At 43.3% G+C, this 14,174-nt stretch overlaps 1 non-coding gene across 1 annotated transcript; it reads left to right on the plus strand.

Moving 5' to 3' along the window:
• Positions 1–4,237: 4,237 nt before the first annotated feature.
• On the plus strand, positions 4,238–4,313 carry TRNAA-CGC (transfer RNA alanine (anticodon CGC)). The gene has a single exon. It is a non-coding gene; the product is annotated as a tRNA-Ala (tRNA).
• The last annotated feature ends 9,861 nt before the right edge of the window (positions 4,314–14,174 follow it).

Consider the following 14,174-nt stretch of genomic DNA (forward strand, 5'->3'; position numbering starts at 1 on the left):
CCAGCTTGGACCCAAGGTCGCTGGCTCCAGCAGGGGGTTACTCGGTCTGCTGAAGGCCTGCGGTCAAGGCACATGTGAGAAAGCAATCAATGAACAACTAAGAAGTCGCAAGGCGCAATGAGAATCTGATGATTGATGCTTCTCATCTCTCTCCATTCCTGTCTGTCTGTCCCTGTCTATCTCTGCCTCTTTAAAAATAAATAAATAAATAAATAAATAAGTGTGAGCATGAAGTCCCAAGCAGCCAGAGATGCCAGGAAGTGAGTGGGGCTGGGGGTGAGGGTGAGAGGCGGGAAGGTTAGACCGTTGGGGTCAGATTCTCCCCCTTTCCACCTGGCTACCTACAGCAGCAGCGAATTGCTGGTCCTCTGTGCCAGGTGCTTCCCTGCACTTTCCATAGCACCCTGCCAGGAGCCCTCAGCACCTGAATGTTTGGTGTTGCTTCCGCTAAGAGCGAGACAGCAAGTTCAAATTTCTACCCAAGTACTTTGGCAATCGCAACAGTAACTTTAGCTCTGCTCTCCAGCCATTAGGAACCAAATTTCCAAAGGTTTCTAAGTAGTGAAGAAGAACAAGATACACAGACAGAAATTTTCCAATTCATACACAGGAAACTGCAGGCTCAGTAAATTGAAATTCAGGAGTAGATAGATAAATAGGAAGCACGGAGTGCTCTGCTCCCAAGAATGGCCACGCCCAGCTCATTTTAAGCACCACAATTAGCCCCTTGCCTCATTCTGAGGTTGCAGCTTCTCCATGCTTCCAGGAAATATGCTAAGCCTCCCCAGCACAGCCCTCATCCACTTCTTGTTCTTCCCAAGATCTCCTGCACAATCATGTCTACCAACTGTCATCTTTAATTATCCATTCATTTCTTCCTTATGACCATGTAGGTCTTTCCCCCCATCCAAGTCCCACAGATTATCCTTCTCATTCCTCTTCGTTTTGCCAAGGCAAGGTGAGGTCAAGATGACCTCCCCTTAGTTCCTGTGGTCTGGGTCAAAGACAGCCCAGGAGAGACAGGAGCCACCAAGAGGAAAGAGAAAGTAATACTAGAATTGACAATGAAGTCTTTGGTTTTTCTAACTTTAAATAGAAATTATAAAAGACAACGTATTGAGTAGTGGTGTGTGTGTGTGTGTGTGTGTGTGTGTGTGTGTGTGTGTGTACACTTTTTTATTATGGTAAAATATGCATAATATATCATTTACCATTTTAATCATTTTAAGTTTACAGTTCAGTGGTATTAAGTACATTCATATTGTTGCAACCATCATAACCATTCATCTCCAGAAATTTTTCATCATTCCAAACTGAAACTCTGTCCCCATTCAAGAAAAACTCCCCATCCTCTCTGCCCCCAGCCCTTGGCAACCACTGTTCCACTTCCTGTCTCTGTGAATTCGACTAGTCTAGGTACCTCATATAAGTGGAATTATTTAATATCTGTCCTTTTGTGTCTGGCTTTATTTCACTTAGCAAAATGTTTCCCAGATCATCCATATTGTAGCATGTATCAGAATTTTATTCCATTGTAAGGCCAAGTGATACTCTATTGAGCATATATACACATCTTGTTTATCTATTCATCTGTTGATGGACATTTGGGTTGTTTCTACCTTTTGCTATTGTGTATAGTGCTACTATGAACATGGGTACACAAGTATCTGTTTGATGAGTAGTGTTTTCAAACATTTAAAATTATGTTTTCCTCCAATGTACAAACGAACTTGTGCCTATCTGAAAAGCTAGTAAAAACTAATCAGTGGGCTAGTTTACTCCATTATAATAAGACCAGTTTTAAGATAGGAGCCAAGGACTGTGCACTGTCTGGGTTCTGCACAGTTCTTATCATGCTCAGCACATTGGGCACATCCATCCAGTAAGTATGGACTGCTGGTGACACAGGCAACACATATCACATGGGTGCCTGTCAAGGCCAGACGTCACAAAGGGTGAGCAAGGCCCAGGTTATCAGTTCTTACCGTGGCCCAGCCTTATCAAAGGGTTATTTAGCCCTCATTTTGATTAGCCAAGTACTTTATAATCATTAACTAATAGATCTTTTCCATCATCAACAGCCATCACCCCATATGTGGAAATGAACTATTTGGATAGGGAGGGAGCCAATTTCATGTGGGTTTATATGCACTATGGGCACAATCATAGAGACCAAACTTGCTTTACTACTGGGAAATAATATTTCAATTTAGCTAAGCATAAATACTAAATTTGATGTTCTGTTAGTGAAGCCATAGTCCTGAGGCTGGCATGTGGCTCACTGTACCTTGAAAACCTACCATCCAAAAGGGTGGGACTAGGAGCCATGCCTGCACTGACTTCTCCCCATGCTCCCCCAGACGCCTTAGAGCTCAGATAAGAGGCCAATGCAGTGAGGACAGGACTCATCCCAGCTTATCTCCAACAAGGTGAACCCACAATGACAAAACTGTTGAGCAACCTGCCACAACAACCTCATAATACTATCCTGTTATTTAATAAGGACAACATATGGGGCTGTCAAATTCCATTCCAAACTGCAACTTTTACAGCTTTTTAATGATCCTTGGCATGTGAGATTATACAGACTTTTAAATTCTATTTTGTAAACTGAGATTATGTTATGTTTGAAATGAAACAAATATAATTCTATTTGAATCATCTTTAACGTATGAAAACATCTTTCATTGGTAGTCATATTAATTTTTTGGTCATACATATTACAGTATGCATTTTATATGTGTAAAATAGTTCACAAATTCAATAATTAGTTTCATTCATTAATGGTACTTGTACTATTATTTTTCCATTTTTTGGCCACAATATTCCCATTATACATTTCCATGTCATACACTGAACTAGTGAATTATCTTATGCATTCTATTTTCACATCTCTGGCTTATAATATAGGGCACAAGAAGACAACAAGCAGGTGCCAGAATGATCATTTATATATAAAAAATTATGATGCATTCTTGTTTCACTATCTGAAATAGAAACAAAAACCAAAAACAGATAGTTACTGGGTAACAGAGAATCTGTACTTTGCAGATGATGAGTAGCCAAATCTTTTTTTTTTTTAAGTGAGAAGCAGATAGGCAGAGAGACAGACTCCTGCATGCACCTTGACCAGGGTTCACCCAGCAACCCCCATCTGGGGCCACTGCTATGTCACTCAGCAACCGAGCTATTTTAGCACCTGAAGTGAGGCCACAGAGCCATCCTCAGTGCCCAGGGCCAACTTGCTCGAACTATCCAAGCAGTGGCTGCAGTGGGGAGGGATGGAGAAGCAAATGATTGCTTCTCTTGTGTGCCCTGACTGAGAATTGAACCCAGGACTTCCACACACCAGGCCAATGCTCTACTGCTGAGCCAATCAGCCAGGACTGCCAAATCTTAATGACTTCATTTAATATACCGTATTTCCCCATGTATAAATGCACCCTTTTTTGAAAAATTTGGGGTCTAAAAACTGGGTGCATCTTATACAGTGGTTGTAGAGGTTTTTACTTGCATTTTCCACTTTTCACTCCTGTTTTTGCGCTCATTGTTGCTTTTTTTTACTTGCATTTCTTGCTTTTTCACACTTGTTGTCTTCGAGTTCATTGTTTTGCACTTGTTATCAGTATATTATGGTAGGTTATGTTTTGCCACATTTTGCCCAGAAATGACTCAGAAAACATTTTCATACAGTGCTGAATTCAAGTTAGAAGTGATCCAGTTTGCAAAAGTGAATGGAAATCATGCTGCTGAACATAGGTTTGGTCCTCCTCCAACTGAGAAATCAATCCAAGACTGGCTATAGGGAGAGGAAACCCTACTGAAAATGCCACAACAGAAGAAGGCCATGAGAGGCAAGTCAGCAAAATGCCCTGATGTAGAGAGAAAATTGAAGATATGGATTGAAGAGCAAAGGGCAATTGGAATTCCTGTGTCTACAAAGATGATTCATCATGAGGCAAGAGGAATTGCGGATGAAAAAGAAGTTACTGATTTCAAAGGAGGACACAATTGGTGCTTCAGGTTCATGAAACGGAATGGACTAAGCATGTGTACTCGCACTAGCCTTGCCCAAAAGATGCCTGAAAGCTATGAGCAGAAGGTCCTTGAATTTCATTGTTTTGTCATTCAATGTTGGAAGACAGATCAGTTTGAGTTGGGACAGATTGCAAATATGGATGAAGTCCCCCTTCAATTTGATGTCTCAAGTAACGGAACTGTTGATAAGAAGGGGGTGGCCCAGACTGGTCGGCTCAGTGGTAGAGTGTCGGCCTCGCATGCAGGAGTCCCGGGTTCGATTCCTGGCCAGGACACACAGGAGAGGCACCCATCTGCTTCTCCACCCCTCCCCTTCTCCTTTCTCTCTGTCTCTCTCTTCCCCTCCCGCAGCCAAGGTTCCATTGGAGCAAAGTTGGCCCGGGGTGCTGGGGATGGCTCTGTGGCCTCTGCCCTAGGTGCTAGGGTGGCTCTGGTTGCAACAGAGCGATGCCCCAGATGGGCAAAACATTGCCCCCTGGTGGGCGTGCTGGGTGGATCCCGGTCGGGCACATACAGGAGTCTGTCTGACTGCCTCCCCGTTTCTGGCTTCGGAAAAATACAAAAATAGAAAAAAAAAGGGGGGGGGGGTGAAAATTATAACTATGAATGTAAGTAGACATGAAAAAAGCCATTATACAGTTGTCCTAGTTTGTTGTGCTGGTGGAACCAAGTTGCCTCCTATGCTGATTTTCAAATGCAAAACAATGCCAAAAGAAGATGTTCCTCAAGGAGTGATTGTCCACATTCATGACAAGAGTTGGATGGATCAGGATGGGATGAAGATTTGGTTTGAGAAACTTTGGAGAAGGAAACCAGGTGGGCTCTTATGAAAGCCTGCCCTATTGGTGCTTAATCAGCTCAGGGCACACATAACAAAAACACAAAGAAGATTGCTGCAGAGCAAAAAGAAAACAAAAAACTTGCCGTCATACCTGGAGGGTTGACATCCTAGCTCCAACCACTTGATGTCAGCATTAACAAACCTTTCAAAGCTGCCATGAGCAACGAATGGAACCAATGGATGAAGTCTTCTGGGGACAATTTGACACCAACAGGAAGAGTGAAGAAACCAGCTATAGGAGAAGTTTGTACCTGGCTGAAAAGATCCTGGGAGGATATCAAGATTGAGATTGTTGTCAAGCCATTTAAGAAGTGTGGCATTTCAAATGCCATAGATGGAACTGAAGACGAGGCAATATATGAAGACAGTGATTCATCATCAGACACAGATAAGGACAAGCTAATGGATTGGAGTTTTGACAGTGATGAGGAGTTGTATGAATTTTATGATGAATAAAACTTGAATTCAATAACTTTATGTAATACATTTTTTCCAAATTTCGAGCCCCAAAATTAAGGTGCATCTTATACATGGGGAATAGAGTATTCATTTTTTCATTTAGTGTCTAATCACTACCTTTTATGGACAAGGTCCTGAAGCTGCCAAGATGAATGAGAACTATACCCCAAGGACCCTCATTGTCAAGTGATTCTATACACCAGTGGTTGGCAAATATTGGCCCATGGGTCAAATCCAGCTCACATCTTGTTTTTGTAAATAAAGTGTTATTGGAACACAGCCATGCTCAATATTTTATGTAGTGTCTGTGGCTGCTTCCATGCTACAATGGTAGGGTAGAGTAGTTGCAACAAAGACCATTCAGCCCATTAGCCCAAAATATTTACTATCTAGTCCTTTGCAGAAAATATTTGCCAACCTTGCTCTTGAGTAAGGAACTAATATGGACCTCTTAAATTTTAGAAAGTTCTGAGAAGACTTGATCCCAAATGCTCCGAGGACTCAGAAAAGATGGTCTTGCTACTCAAAGTGTCATCCACAGACCTACGGCATCAACATCATCTGGGATCTTAGAAATGCAGACTCTCAGGTCCTACCCCAGAGCTACTGAATCAGAATCTGCAATTGAACAAGATCCCCAGGTGATTTATATACACATTAAAGTTTGAGAAGCATCGTTTGTGTTAGTCAGGGTTCCCCAGAGAAACAGAACCAATAGCGTGTGTGTGTATGTGTATACAATTGATCCTTTAACAACAAGGGGGTTAGGAGCACCAACCCTCTGTGCAGTTGAAAATATGAATATAACTTCTGACTCTCAAAAAACTTAAGCTGTTCCTTGGTGTCCGTGGGGGATTGATTCCAGAAGCTCCCCCTCCCACCCAAATTGTTGATGCTCAAGTCCCCTATATAAAATGATGTGGAACAATGCACATAGTCAGGCCTCCACATCCACAGACTCTCAGCCATGGACCAAAACCAGCACAGGGATTTATTGAAAAAAAATCTGTGTATAAGTGGACCAATGCAGTTCAAAGCCATGTTTTTTTGTTTTGTTTTTTAATATTTTTATCAACTTTTTAAAAGATTTTATTTATTCATTTTAGAGAGAGGAGACAGAGAGAGAGAGAGAGAGAGAGAAAGGGGGAGGAGCAGAAAGCATGAACTCCCATATGTGCCTTGACTAGGCAAGCTCGAGGTTTTGAACCGGCGACCTCAGCATTCCAGGTGAACGCTTTACCTATTGTGCCACCACAAGTCAGGCCAAACCCATGTTGTTTAAGGATCAATTGTGTGTGTGTGTGTGTATATATATATATATAGAGAGAGAGAGAGAGAGAGAGTTATTTTAAAGAATTGGCTAATGTGATTGTGAGGGTTGGCAAGTCTGAAATCTACAGGGCGGGCAGGCAGGCTAGAAATTCCAACAAGAGTTGATGTTACAGTCTTGAGTTAAAGGAAGTCTGGAGATAGGATTTCTTCTTTTTCTGGGGATCTTTTCTCTTTAAGTCTTCAACTGATTGGATGAGTTTTACTCACATTATGGAGGATGATCTGCTTTACTCAAAGTCTGCTGATTCAAATGTCACTCACATCTAGAGAATATTTTCACAGCAAAATCTAAGCTGGTGTTTAACCAAACAATTGGGTGTCACAGACTTACCAAATTGATATATGAAATTAATCATCATACTTTTCAGGTGGAAAGCTTAGACATTTTAAAGCATTTTCTAGGTGGAAAACTTAGAGGCAGGGAGAAATAGAGATAGACCCATGACCAATATGTGAAGTTGGTGAAAGTGGGTCTTGTAATCATCACATATCCTTTCTAAAGAGGGTCCAAAATATGGTGACAGAAAAAAAAAAGACTTGATTTTGGGGGGTGAACACACAATGTAATATACAGATGATATATCATGGAATTTTACACTTGAAACATATAATTTTATTAACCAATGTCACTCCGATAAATTTAATAAAATTTTAAAAGTAAAAGAAAATAATAAAAAGGATATATATATAGTTTGTTTGTTTGTTTGTTTGTTTGTTTGTTTGAAGAATCTACCTCAGGCCCATAGCAGGTACCTCATGAAGTAGAAAGAGATTAACTCTGAACCTACAGTGTCCAGTACTATAGCCACTAACACATGTGGCTATTGTGTGTGAGACATGTAGCTAGTTCAAACTGAGATGTAAAATACACACTGGATTTCAAAGATTTCGCATTTAAAAACTCAATAATTTTTATATAGATTCTATGATGAAATAACATTTTAGGTATATGGGGTCAAATAAATTATTAATATTAATTTCACCTATTTCTTAGTGAGCAAGAGAGAAACAGATAGGAAGGGAAAGAGAAGAGAAACATCAACTTGTGGTTGCAGCACTTTAGGTGTTCATTGATTGCTTTCTCATATGTGCCTTGACTGGGGGGCTCCAGTTGAGCCACTGACCCTTAGCTCAAGCCAGCAACCTTGGGCTCAAGCCAGTGGCCTTCTTGTTCAAGCCAGCAACCATGGAGTCATGTCTATGAACCTATGCTTAAGTTGGTGAGCATGAGCTCAAGCTGGCAACCTCAGGGTTTCAAACCTGGGTCCTCAGCATCCCAGGTCAATGCTCTGTCCACTCTCCTACCACCTGGTCAGGCTTCACTTATTTCTTTTCTACTTATTTTTAATGTGGCTACTGGGAATTTTTAAATTATGTACATGACCCTCATGATATTTCTATGGCCAGACACTTTCTATGCTCTAGACCTTTGCTACTTGTATTAGACTCAGTTGTGTTTCCCCTCAAATTTATATATTAAAGCCCTAATCCAAGGGTCGGGAACCTATGGCTCACAAGCCAGATGTGGCTCTTTTGATGGCTGCATCTGGCTTGCAGACAAATCTTTAATAAAAAAAAATAATAATGTTAAAAATATAAAACATTCTCATGTATGACAATCCATTCACTTCCTACCGCTCATGTTTATGTTGTGGGTGGCTGGAGCAAATCACAGCCATCCTCCAGGACAACACCAAATTTTTATTGAATAATGCATAATGTACACGGGTTGTTGTGAGGTCAGGAAGTAAACTTCCCTCCTTTTAATCAAGTAGTCAGCTAGCTAATTGCAGAAACTCTTATGACATAGAAGATGGCTAAAAAAAAAAAAAAAAGGTGAGGAGTATCGTAGTTTTCAGCAGGAATAGACAGAGGAATTTGCCTTTGTGGAGAGAGCAGTTTCTGCAGTGTGTCTAATATGCAATGATAAAATTGCATCGATGAAACGGTCAAATATAAAACGGCACTTTGACACATGCCATACTATATTTGTATCAAAATATCCAGCAGGGGACAGCAGGAAGAAAGCATGTCAAGAGCTACTGTGCAGAGTGCAAGCTAGTCAGCAGCAACTCCGTGTTTGGACCCAACAAGGTGACTGGAATTCGGCTAGCTTTGCTGGAGCTTTAGCAATTGTGAGAAACAGAAAGCCATTCACAGACAGGGAGTATGCCAAAACATTCATGCTTGATGTTGCCAATGAACTTTTTGATGACTTTTTGGATAAAGACAAGATAATCAAACAAATAAAAGACATGCCTCTGTTGGCAAGAACTATTCACCATCGTACCATCATGATGGCAAATCAAATTGAGACAACACAGCCCTGGCCGGTTGGCTCAGCGGTAGAGCGTCGGCCTAGCGTGCGGAGGACCCAGGTTCGATTCCCGGCCAGGGCACACAGGAGAAGCGCCCATTTGCTTCTCCACCCCTCTGCCGCACTTTCCTCTCTGTCTCTCTCTTCCCCTCCCGCAGCCAAGGCTCCATTGGAGCAAAGATGGCCCGGGCGCTGGGGATGGCTCTGTGGCCTCTGCCTCAGGCGCTAGAGTGGCTCTGGTCGCAACATGGCAAAGCCCAGGATGGGCAGAGCATCGCCCCCTGGTGGGCAGAGCGTCGCCCCTGGTGGGCGTGCCAGGTGGATCCCGGTCGGGCACATGCGGGAGTCTGTCTGACTGTCTCTCCCCGTTTCCAGCTTCAGAAAAATAAAAAAATGAAAAAAAAAATAATAATAAAAAAAAATTGAGACAACACAAGTGAAGGACATAATTCAGCACCATTCTTTTCTCTCGCTTTGGATGAGTCAACAGACGTAAGCCATTTATCCCAATTCAGCGTGATTGCAAGGTATGCTGTCGGTGACACACTATGTGAGGAAAGTCTTGCAGTTTTGTCTATGACAGAGACAACAAGAGGGGAAAATTTATTCAAGTCTTTCACTGAGTTTGCTAAAGAAAAAAATCTACTGATGGATAAACTTATTTCGATGTGTACTGATGGTGCTCTGTGCATGGTGGAGAAAAACAGAGAATTCGTAGCGCTTCTTTATGAACATGAAAAGAGACCCATCTTAAGTTTTCACTGTATCCAAAATCAGGAGGCGCTTTGTGCTCAGATGTGAGGCAGGCAGCTTGGTGAGGTGATGTCGCTGGTCATTTGGGTGGTCAACTTTATTGTTGCCCAAGCTTTAAATGATCGCCAGTTTAAAACACTGCTAGATGAAGTTGGGAATAATTATTCTGGTCTGCTTCTGCATAGCAATGTGCATTGGTTGTCAAGAGGGAAGGTGCTCAGCCGTTTGAGTGAAATCTGGACTTTTCTTGAAATGAAAAACGTCGAGCATCCTGAGTTAGCTAACACTGAGTGGCTCCTGAAGTTCTACTATCTCGTGGACATGACTGAACATCTGAACCAGCTGAATGTGAAAATGCAAGGTGTTGGAAATACAGTCTTATCCCTTCAACAAGCAGTGTTTGCATTTGAAAACAAGCTGGAACTCTTTATCTCCAACACTGAACCAGGTCATTTACTACACTTTGAAAAACTGAGAGAGTTTAAAGATGCATGCACAGCAAGTGACCCTGCTCAACATCTTGATCTCCAGCAGCTATCGGGCTTCACATCTAATCTCCTGCAGTCATTCAAACGCGCTTTGGAGAATTTCGTGAGCATACTCGTCTTTTTAAGTTCATCACCCATCCACACAAGTGTGCAGTGGACAGCGCCGACCTGAGTTACATTCCTGGTGTCTCCGTCAGAGATTTTGAGCTACAAGCTGCTGACCTCAGACATGTGGGTGAATAAGTTCAAGTCACTGAATGAAGATTTGGAAAGATTTGCATGACAGCAAGCAGAGTTGGCGAGCAAACAAGTGGGGAGAAATGAAAAACTTCAACCTGCGGACCAGCTGATTGTCAAAACTTGGAATGCACTTCCCGTCACATACCACACACTGCAGCGTGTGAGTATTGCTATACTGACAATGTTTGGCTCTACGTATGCATGTGAGCAGTCTTTCTCACATCTAAAGAACGCTAAGACCAACCTACAATCATGTTTAATGGATGGAAGTCTCAATGCCTGCATGAAGCTTAACCTCACCATGTATCAACCAGACTACAAAGCCATCAGCAAAACCATGCAGCACCAGAAGTCGCATTAATGGTAAGAAGTACTTTATTCATCATTGGTTAGAAACAGCATAACAACGTTATTAAAAATAATTCAGAGACTTATTGTACTTTAAAAGTGTTGGTCTTACATAAAATGCACACATTTACTTGTATTTAGTATTAACCATATTATATGGCTCTCACGGAATTACATTTTAAAATATGTGGCGTTCATGGCTTTCTCAGCCAAAGAGGTTCCCGAGTCCTGCCCAAATCCCTCAATGTGACTGTATTTGGAGACAGGGCCTTAGAGAATTAATTATAGTTAAATGTGATCCTTGATTTAATAGGACTGGTGACCTTTTTTCAATTTTTTTAAATTGATTCATTATAGAGAGAGGGGAAGGGAGAGACAGAGAGAGAAACATCCATTTGTTGTTCCACTTAGCTGTGTACTCACTGGTTGATTCTTGTATGTGCCCTGATTTGGGATTGAACTTGCAACCTGGGTGTATCAGGATGATGCTCTAACCAACTGAACTCCCCGGCCATGGCAGGACTGGTGTCCTTGAAAGAAGAGGAAGAGACACTAGGGATGAGGGCAGTGGTGGGATTCAAATAATTTAATAACCGGTTCTCTGTTCTAATGACTGTTTTAAGTATAAAAAAAATGATATCCTGAAAGATAGTTTATTATTTCATACACTTAATACTTACATAAGGAAATAAAAGAGGTACATAGAACTAAATTATGTTATAAAAAAGAGTTTTAAAATATTAAAAAATGTTAAATAATACCAGACAAAAATCAATAAAACTGTTATTTAAGATATTTCCATATTACATCTTGATTGGCATCTTCACTTGCAAGTTTTTTCCCTTTGAGTGGAATGAACATTACTATAGGTACTTAGAATATACTGTTGCACAGATGAACATTAAAAAAGAGTAAGGAATGTAAATTTGTGATTTCCATATTGGGTGGCTGCCCAGGCACTCGCCTTAGAGAGAACCCTGATTACAGGTGCCATTTTAACAACTGGTTCGCTAAACTCAACAAACAATTAGGTACTGGTTCTGCCAAACCAGAGCAAACTGGCTGAATCCCACCACTGGATGCAAGCACACAGAGAAATGCCAGTGGCTGAGGCCAAGCAGGCCCACACTGGATTCGGGCAGATGGTAAAGAAACTGCAGAGCCGGAAAGCATTGAGCCATTCCATTTAATAGAGCCTCACAATGGCAGACAGGCACACAGGCAGGGGAAACTACCTTTCAGGTCAACAAACAGCAAGAATGGCCTCTCACAGGCGGGCAATCCACAATCTCTTATCCCTCTGAGCACAAGCACCCATAGCCTTATGTAGGCCATACACACGTGGTGCAGCCACGTGCTCACACACTAATCAGGCAAAGGGCTTGCAGCTGGTAAACCAGCGAGCAAGCCTAACACAGCTGCCCTACATTCCACCCCTTCAGGGTTGCTCACTTCACAGTCTACATGACAGAAAACAGAGACTACAGTGACAGCAAAAGTCATACAATAATTACGATAATTACAAAGGTGCTCTTCACAATGTCTCCCTGAGCACATTGCCCAGGATACCATCTGGAAGCCCACCTCTAGTTCCCTATCCCATGATAGGCAAGAAGGGCCTGCATAGTCCAGGGCTGTGTCCATGGAAACCGTAGCAGGCGTCCCCAAACTACAGCCCGCAGGCCGCATGCAGCCCCCTGAGGCCATTTATCCAGCCCCCACCACACTTCCGGAAGGGCCACCTCTTTCATTGGTGGTCAGTGAGAGGAGCACTGTATGTGGCGGCCCTCCAATGGTCTGAGGGACAGTGAACTGGCCCTCTGTGTAAAAAGTTTGGGGACCCCTGCAAGTGTCCTTGGTGCACCTCTGTAACTGTGTGAGAACAGTTTCCCAGTGCAGGAAGGCTTCCACAGGTGCCAGGGCACCCCCTCCCATCAGAGACTCTCCTAGTCACAGTCCAAGATCAGTCCATGATAGACAGCTCAGCTGTCTGTACAAATCACCAAAGTAAAAGTCCATTGCAGGCAACTAACCATTTAGTTCTTTATTAACGGACCTTAGCACCTTTCCATAAGTACACTATCCATTGCCACAAGCCCCATTCAAACCCCTCAGCAAGCTCACAGAGCCTGGCGGGGTCAAACACTTTCAAGGCCTGTGCTGCCTTGACAGTTCTCTGCTGCCTGGCAGATGCTGGGGTCACCTGCTTCCCCTGCTTTTTCAGCAGCTGGAACTTCTGTTGTGACTTAAGCTGATACCAAAGCTTTAACAAGACTATTAGGCTTGCCATCTAATTTCTTCCTATCTGCCCTCTCTGCAATCAGATCTACTCACATTTGTGTCTGGGTAACCTTTATAGGCCCATTTCTCTTGTTAGTTGCGGGGGCAACACGGGCAGAAGCCCTCACGACCTTACCGTCCATCTTTGTTCTGGAGAGTATGATTCACCCCCTATGTCCCACAGCCACACCAAGCAGGCTGCCAGGGGCTCAGTGGGTTTCTGCCTGAATTTCACCCCCAACTCCATCAGCTCTGCCCAGGTGTAGGGCCAGACCACAGAGTGCTCCCCTACCTGGGGAAGGGGCTGTGGTTGCCCCTGAGGGACTCTTTGCTGCTGGGATTTTACCTTCTTGATGACCACCGGCCAGGCTCTGAATCTGCAGATGGCAGTTGCAGCCGAGTCTCCCCTCAGAAGAGGAGGAGTCAGAAGTACCTGCTCCCGCCCACGCAGAGCCACTGTGCCGGCACAGCTCTGTCTTTGGCTCCTGCGGCTGCTGGCTCTAGGCCTGAAGCTGAACCCACACCTGTTTTTCCAACAACTGCTGCTGTCACCATTCAACTTCCAGGACTAACTGCAACTCAGAACCCCCTTTTCCAGCACTTGCTCCAGTTCAAGCCATTGCTGCCGCTGGGTTTGCAGCTCATTCTGGAGCTCTCAACCTCAAGTGGCCTCTCACAGGGCTGTAAAAAACAGCCAGCCTACTGACCCCAACAGGAGAGCCACTGGGAACAGCCACTCCTCTATTCCACCCCTCAGGGGTGTCAGCAGCTCCATACCAATCTGTTCCGAGTCCTGCCCACTATGCCAGATATAATGCCGGTGGTCAAGGCAAGGCAGGTCCACAATGGATTTGGGCAGATGGTAAAGAAACTGTGGAGCCGAAAAGCATTGGGCCATTCTATTTAATAGAGCCTCACAATGGCAGACAAGCACACAGGCAGGGGAAGCCGCTTCTCAGGCAAACAAACAGCAAGAATGGCCCCTCACAGTGGTGGGCAGACAATCCACAATCCCCTATCCCTCTGAGGGCAAGCACCCCACAGCCATATATAGGCCATACACACGTGGCACTGCCAC

This window comes from Saccopteryx bilineata, chromosome 11, assembly GCF_036850765.1.
Source record: "Saccopteryx bilineata isolate mSacBil1 chromosome 11, mSacBil1_pri_phased_curated, whole genome shotgun sequence".
NCBI classification, from domain to species: domain Eukaryota; kingdom Metazoa; phylum Chordata; class Mammalia; order Chiroptera; family Emballonuridae; genus Saccopteryx; species Saccopteryx bilineata.